This window comes from Gavialis gangeticus, unplaced genomic scaffold, assembly GCF_001723915.1.
Source record: "Gavialis gangeticus isolate Ggan-Ray unplaced genomic scaffold, GavGan_comp1, whole genome shotgun sequence".
Lineage (NCBI taxonomy): Eukaryota > Metazoa > Chordata > Crocodylia > Gavialidae > Gavialis > Gavialis gangeticus.
This window is the reverse complement of record NW_017729008.1, coordinates 24,351,483-24,359,079: the sequence shown is the minus strand read 5'-3', so window position 1 is coordinate 24,359,079 and position 7,597 is coordinate 24,351,483. Positions and strand designations below refer to the sequence as shown.

The following is a 7,597-nucleotide window of genomic DNA, read 5'->3' as shown; positions in this document are numbered from 1 at the left end:
TTCTGGAAAGGCAATCGCTTCATTTTTAATTGAGAAAATTGGTAAGCAACAAGGCTAGTGAGATAGACTGAGCTTCCCACCCTTTCCTCTAATAACTGGAAATGTTTATTTATGTATAAGAATGAATTATTTTTACTACTCATTTTCATTTTCCTGCTGGCAGGAATAATTTAGTCACTGGTTAGTAGAACTCTCAACGTTCGATCTTTACCCCCTTTAACTAAAATACAGATACTGAGAGTGGGTATAATGGCACCTGGCTCGCCCCCTTGCAATACTGTGCATTCTTTTTAGCTACAAGAAGGATTACTTCCTTCACTGTAGCAAAACATAATTTAATGCTTCTGTCACATGTACAGCCTTTGACTCTTTTTGGAAGATCACAGGACGAAATTCTTCCCCCGCCTCCCAAGAAGCAAAGAGAAAAAGGGAGAAATTCTCTAGTTTATAGCTCCTTTTCTCCTGCCATTGCTGCCCTCTGGGCTTTGGGTAAGACTAGATGTCTTAAAATCATGAGTGAAGCAAAATGAAAAGTAGCATATGGCCAGTGTTACCAGCAGAGAGCTGCTGGGGAGAAAGTTTATTAAGCATGCTCATGCTGTTAAGGCTGATACTTTAAAGGTGTCTCTCAACCCATTGGGAATTTTGCACACAGAGTCCATTTTTTTACATTGATAGTTGCAATTATTTCTTTTTTCTTTGTGGTTATTATGTAATACACAAAGATAAAGATCAACTTCAGTTAAAATTTGTACATGTACAAATCCTTTCATCCTTTAAGAAGCTAGTAAATGAAGGTTAGTAGATATCCTTCCAGCCGTCTGTTTTCTGCTTTCTCTTGCCCATGGCCATCTTTCCTCTACTAAGTAACTCAAGTAGTTATGATGCTAGATGATGACGAAACTTAATTTTACCTTAAACAGCTGTTTGGCTGAGACACAGAAGGAGAAAGGACAGGAGTCTAAGCTATCCCATTTGCCAGCTGAGTCCCCTAATCTCTAGACTAGGACTGTCCAACTGTTGTCCCATGGGCCTCCTGTAACCTGAGAGGGGTTAACTAGTGCCACTTCCCCCATTGTTGTGCTGCTGCCAGGATCTCTGGGCTCCCCATCTCTCTTCCAGTTTTTGCTTCATGCCCCTACTCCCATGGGCAGAGCAGAACAGAGTGATGTGGTGTGGGGATACGGGACTCTGCATGGCATGGGGGTGCCTATGCAGCAAGGTGTGGTGTGCCAGGGGAGGCCTATGGAGAGGGGGAGAGTCTGCCCTGTGCAGTATGCATCCTAGCCAGCATGCAGCATCTGGCTGCTTAGAAGTTGGACAGCCCTGCTATAGGAAATGGCAAAGGCCCTTGAATTCTTTGCTGTAAAATGAAATGGCTTCAAAAGAGAGGTTGATATTATGTCTCATGGAATAGCTTATGCCTTTGTGGTTAGAGCACTGTCCAAGGAAGTAGGAATTCCTTCAGCTGCAGGAGGGAATTACACTGGAGACCCCCATTTCACACAGGATTGCTCAAACTGCTGAGTTCTTGAATGACAGGGCAGTAGTATCAGCTGCCATCTGTTAAATGACCAGACTGAGCGCCCTATTCTAGTTTCAAAGGAAACAGCTTAGACCGAAGTGGAGCTAGGCACTTACCTGACATCTGGAATTAGGTGCTTAAATCCTGAATTTAAGGGTGGGATTTTAAACACAATCCTTTTAAAAGTAACTTGGTTAGAGTAGCGTAATGAAAGGGGGGCAACTGGGGCTCTAGCCATGAGCCCCAAACTGCGAGGAGGAGGGTGGGTGGGAGTGCAGAAGTAGCAGGAGCTGTGCTGTTGACCCAGCCAAAGCAGCAGGGCAGTTACTAATGCCATGTGTAACTGTAGCGCAGGGTGTTCCTGCTTTTGCTCAGTTGACATCAACAGCATTTTTAGTGCTTTAAAGATGTAATTGAAATCATGATTGAATCCTTTAGATCAGTGGCACTCAATCTTTTGGCCCTGCAGGCCATGTGGGGATGAGCTATGGACCGGACTGGGTCCTGCACTGCCCTTAGCGCCAAGATCAGGCCCCAAGGCCTCATACTGCTTCTGCTCAGCACCGCATACCAGGATCGGGCTCCTTGGCTCTGTGTTGCCTCCACCTGGCCCTGTGTGCTGGGACTGGGCACTGGGGCCCTGAGCCATCTCCAGCCAGGCCCACAAGTAGGCATTGGACTCTGGGGCCCTGCATGGTAGGGTCAGGTCCCAAGCCCTGGTCCACCCCTGCCTGGCCCCACGCTCCCAAATCAGGTCCTGCACTGCTCTGCATGCTTCCTTTAATATTCAAGACCATGGACCTGGGGAGTCCCCTGGGCTAGGTGACATGGCACTCAATGCACCTCAACATTATTCAGATAATTCTTGAGTGCTTGCTTCATTTAAAAAAAAAAAAAAAAACTTCCCCTGTTCCCTAAAGTCCTCTTCTCAGTGCTGGTCTGAACTTGTTTCTGCCGTATAGCTTCTTTTTGTCCAGGAAACCAGAGCACAGCTGATTAAACAAGAAACAGCCAATGAAGGCCAACAGTTAACAGGAAGAAACTGGCTCCCTAGCATGTATGTCTCATAGTATGCATAGGGCTCAGCAACCCCTAAAGACATGAAGGAGCAAGCTTCATCAGCTGTGGACCATGAGAGGTAAAGCTAGGAATGACGGTAGATGCATTGTTCTGGGGGTGAAGAATGGGGTCTGAAGTCAGGGCTTCCTTTATTCCTTATCCTGGCACTGAGACTACGTATGCTCATTATCTCAGTGCACAACCTAGCTGAAAAGCTATTAATCTGTGTTCTGAGTGCTGATACAAAGCTTTGGTAGGTGGCCTGCTGACTTACTGTAGTCTTTCTTTTCATGAAATAGCACAAAACACAGCTTATGTTGTTACACCACTTTGCCTCTGATAAGCCTTGTCCACTCTTGCTCTTTGGCTTGAGAAACCTCTCCATCACAGAAATCTGGCAGACAAGATGTAGCAGATTTTTTTTTTATCATATTGAAATGAAATGAAAATGCTTGGGAAACATCAGTTCATGTTTCCTGCTGAACCCTTCCCCCACATCTGTCTTCATACCAGATGTCTTAAGGATCTGACAGTCCTTAAAAGAAATAGATCTCTTCATTAGTATCTCATCTTTGATGCTTGCTTGAGAACAGACCTTGTCAACTGATCTTGTGAATTCACTCAGTCACTCTAATTTGTCTGCTGATTTCAGTTTAATTAATTTTTTCTTTTAAGTTTTCAGCAGCAAATGTAGCGGGGATGGCATGATGTCAGTCTACGATAAAATTCCTGCTTTGGATTGCTTGGCTAATTTGGCACTGATCAAAGCAGCAACTATTATTCAGTATCCTCCAGGTTATTTAATACATTTATTCTCTTCATTATCATATGATTCTGAAGAAGATTGGAAATTTGTTTAAGTCCTTCTTAATTTTACTTTAAAATAGTGCAATTAGTGTTGGTGAGAAATATCAGAGTGATGACCCTAGAGAACTTTGTCTGCAGAACAGGTCAGGGATTGACTCCCTGTGATGTGCCAGACACATAAAAAAGATAGGAACTCTTTCTTGGATTACACTTTGATTCACTGCAGTTGTTGCAAGAATTCAGTCCTTTTAAGCACTGAGGCTAGGAAATTGTAATGGTAATTTTTGTGTCATGGGTCTGTTTCGTAGGTAAGGATTCTGTGTGAGGAAGGGCTTGTCTTCTGATGAAGGCCTCAGGTGACCAGGGTTCAAATTGTTCGTTTTGCTTCATGACCTGGGGTAATTCCATTTAATCTCTCTGTGCAGCAGTCAAATTAGGTAATAGTGTGTGGTAGGGCCTGTCGTCATTGGTAGTTAGCTCACCTTAGTATTTATGTAGATATAAATCCTGCATATTCGTTATTTACGGGATGGATTTCAGAAATCTTTCCTCGCTTTTACTCTGTCTGTACATAAAAGGCTCTAACCTAAAATGTAACTTAATAATTTATCTTGGGATTGTAGGAGAGTTCCTTAAATGGTTATTTTTCTAATAGTGACCAATTTCATAATATATAGCCAAAACACTAAAGGATCTTCTGCATATTTAGATTTGAGAAATGGCAGGGGGCTACACATCCCATGCAGAATGATCTAACTGCGATGTAGAAATGCCTAACCAGAAACATGCACAGGATTTCTTTTGGGTTGAGTCCTACTGAGTGCTCTCGGGCAGACCCTCTGGTTGTGCAAACTATGGTCAAAGGATTTATATCAATTTACACAACTAAAGGACTCACTCCTTTGCGGACAATGATAGGAAGCTGTCTTTTGCCTTTTGGAGCCTATTCTACAGAGCTACATGCCAAACAAGATTCCTTTATTTTGACCTATTTTATCTACTGAGCCTGCTGCAAGAATTTTTCGTGATCTGCCAGCAGCATGTTCCTGGCATTATTTCTATTCTTCCTTTTACATAATATCCTAAGACTACAGGCTTTAAAGCCCAGACTTCATCTAGTAATAGTGGAACAAGGTCTCACCAGAAGACAGTCAGTTTTGTGGGTGATTAGTAGGTGAGATGTACTAGGTGTATAATTCTGCATCTGCCCTTTGTTTGTTTTTTAAATATACTTAGCTCTCAAGTGTTATCTGAACATTTTTGACATCCTCTGAGCTTCTAATGGCCTTGTTGCATGGTAATTTTGGGCAGCTCCTAGAGCTCTTAAATCTGGGTTGTCGGCATGTTAACAGCTGAAGCTGGTTTGAAGAACTTGGCATGCAGCTCAAGTCTTGCCCACTCCAGGGCAGGATGACCTCTGATCCATGCTGCCCAGCTCTTGTTACACTAGGGTGTAGCCACTGTAAGTTGTACCTTAGTGTAAATACCTCCTTGCCTTCCCTCCGCATGCTGGCATGGATCAGGCCCACTGCCCCTGTGCCCACCCCTGCATGCTCTCCAGCCCTGCTCACTACTCCCCTCCGCCCCCCCGCTTGCTTGTGGCTGCCTTCACTGTCTGTCCTGGGGGAGCAGGCAGGGAAGGGTTAACTCAACTGCCCCAGCTGCTGCGGCCTCTGCTGCTCTCAGGACAGTGTGGACAGCCACAAATAAATGCCCCGGAGGTCAGGGGGAACCCTGGGGGCAGGGGGCACCTGGGGACCCTTGGGGAATTAAGGACATGGGGGTGGGATTCTTACTTTTCAGTTCTCGAGGGCCCTGCCAGCATGAAGTGTGACTGCTCCAAACTCAAGCTAGCACTAACACTCATCAACGTTTGTGCAACTTACAGTGTAAGGTGCAACAAGGCCCTGACTCCATCCCTAGTACAAGGAAAACAAATGACTTTGCATGGAATAATATTCATTGGTGCTAAAACAGGTACTGTCACAACTCACACGCCTAGTTTGCAAAGCCTGTTACCAGTAACATTCAATCCATGGGCACGCTATATCTGCAAGACACCTTACACCAAATATGCATGTTGGTACGTTTGCAAGTGCTTGGCACCCACAATTAAAGCACATGTTTCAGAACTGTGTGAATTTGGCTACAACTGTATTCTTGATTTAAGAAACTCTTGAAAATGGCTTATGGGAGGGAGGGAGAGGTTGTGAAGCGAAGAATGAATAATAAGAATAAGAATTAAAAAAATGTTGTTCCTCCCCTCCTAGAAAAGCAACAAAAAGGTGTTGTTAGATTATTCTTTCCTTTATCATTTCTCCCTGCAAATTACACAGTCTTTCCATTGCGCACACGCATCATTGAGCACTCCATAGATCTCCAACGGCTTCTCCACCCTAACACTCAACAAACCAGTCATCAGATTAATCTTTGTCACTAACAACCACTTGTATAGCTATAAGAAAAGAACATTATAGCTCTATAAGCACAGCACAAATCCTGGGTTAAACTGAATTGGGGACATTTTATCAATATATCCTAATCTCCTTGGACATTTATTATTATTATTATTATTTATTATTGGTTTTTTTTTTATCTTAATGTGCAATTCTATTAAGGTATTTAAATGTTAGTCCAAGTTTCCAAAAACATTAAGAGTTAATGAATCATAATTCATATATTCATAGATACATAGATTTCTAGTGTTGGAAGGGACCTATCAGATTATTGAGTCCGTCTCCCTGCTGTGGGCAGGAAAGAGTGCTGGGGTCAAGTAACCCCAGTCAGGTGCTTAGCTTAAATTGTAATTACTCATATCACCAAGGGACCAGGGTTGATATGAATGGTTTCTGCACTTCCAAGAGGGCATTGAGATGTCCACCTAACACCATTGGTCTGTGCCTTGATAAAATTACAATGTTATTTTCTGTGTGAGCATTCTTGTTTAGGTACCAGGCCTCGATGCCATCACCTTCCCACCCTCTCCACTGCCCAAGTCATATAGGCTAGAAGGAACAGTCAGAAGCTCCTGTGAAACAACTTCTGGGAACAGACTGGACTTTCCTAATAGTAGTTGGGAGCAGAAGGAAGGAGAGCCTTGGATAGGTAGTGCTAACCTGCTCTGACTTGGGATCCCCTCATTCTTCCAGGTGGAGGAACTCCCACTTTGTGGAGTTGTCTCCTGGGAGTGGCAAAAACTACTGTAGACAAGCACGTCAATAGCTAGGACTAAGTCAGGATTGTCTCCCTTTCCCCTCCCAGTACGTAGCCGCCAAGGAGGAATATACCTACTTGGCTCACACTTGCAGGGAGTCAATTAGAAAGGCCAAGGCAGTAATGGAACTCAGTATTCCTGAACACGGGAAAAGACATATCTCCAAACTGGACTATAGAAAGGCACAAGAGGGACACTGACCTAGTGAAGGGGCACTTAGTTTCATAGTTTCGTAGTCAGTAGGGTCGGAAGGGACCTGAGCAAATCATCAAGTCCGACTCCTGCCATGGCAGGAAAGAGTACTGGGGTCAAATGACCCCAGCAAAGTGTTTGTCTAGCCTTGTCTTAAAGACCCCCAGGGTAGGAGCCAGCACCACTTCGCTTGGAAGTTGGTTCCAGATCCTAGCCGCCTTGACAGTGAAGTAGTGCCTCCTGATGTCTAGTCTGAATCTACCCTCTGCCAGCTTGTGACCGTTATTTCTAGTCACTCCTTGTAGTGCTCGGGGGAACAGGGACTCCCCCAGTGCCTGCTGGTCCCCTTTGACTAGTTTATAACAGGCCACTAGATCCCTTCTCAGCCTTCTTTTGTGGAGGCTGAACAGGTTCAGGTCCCTTAGCCTCTCCTCGTAGGGCCTGCCCTGCTGCCCCCTAATCATGTGAGTGGCCCTCCTCTGGACCCTCTCCATGTTGTCCACATCCATCTTGAAGTGCGGCACCCAGAAATGGAAGCAGTACTCCAACTGCGGCCTGACCAGTGTCGCATAGAGGGGGAGAATCACCTCCTTGGACCTGCTTGAGGTGCATCTGTGGATGCATGACAAGGTGTGGTTGGCCTTCCTGACCACATCCCCACACTGCCGGCCCATGTTCATCTTGGCATCAATGATGACTCCAAGATCCTTTTCTGCCTCTGCATGGACGAGAAGGGAGTTCCCCAGCCTGTAGGTATGGTGCTGGTTCTTCCTTCCCAGGTGCAGCACCTTGCACTTGTC

The 7,597-nt window shown here is 44.9% G+C and overlaps 1 protein-coding gene across 7 annotated transcripts in view; it reads left to right on the top strand.

Annotated features, from left to right (window-relative positions):
- CACNA2D1 (calcium voltage-gated channel auxiliary subunit alpha2delta 1) overlaps window positions 1–7,597 on the top strand; it is an 859,989-nt gene that overhangs the window by 243,298 nt on the left and 609,094 nt on the right. The gene's annotated exons all lie outside the window — the stretch shown is intronic.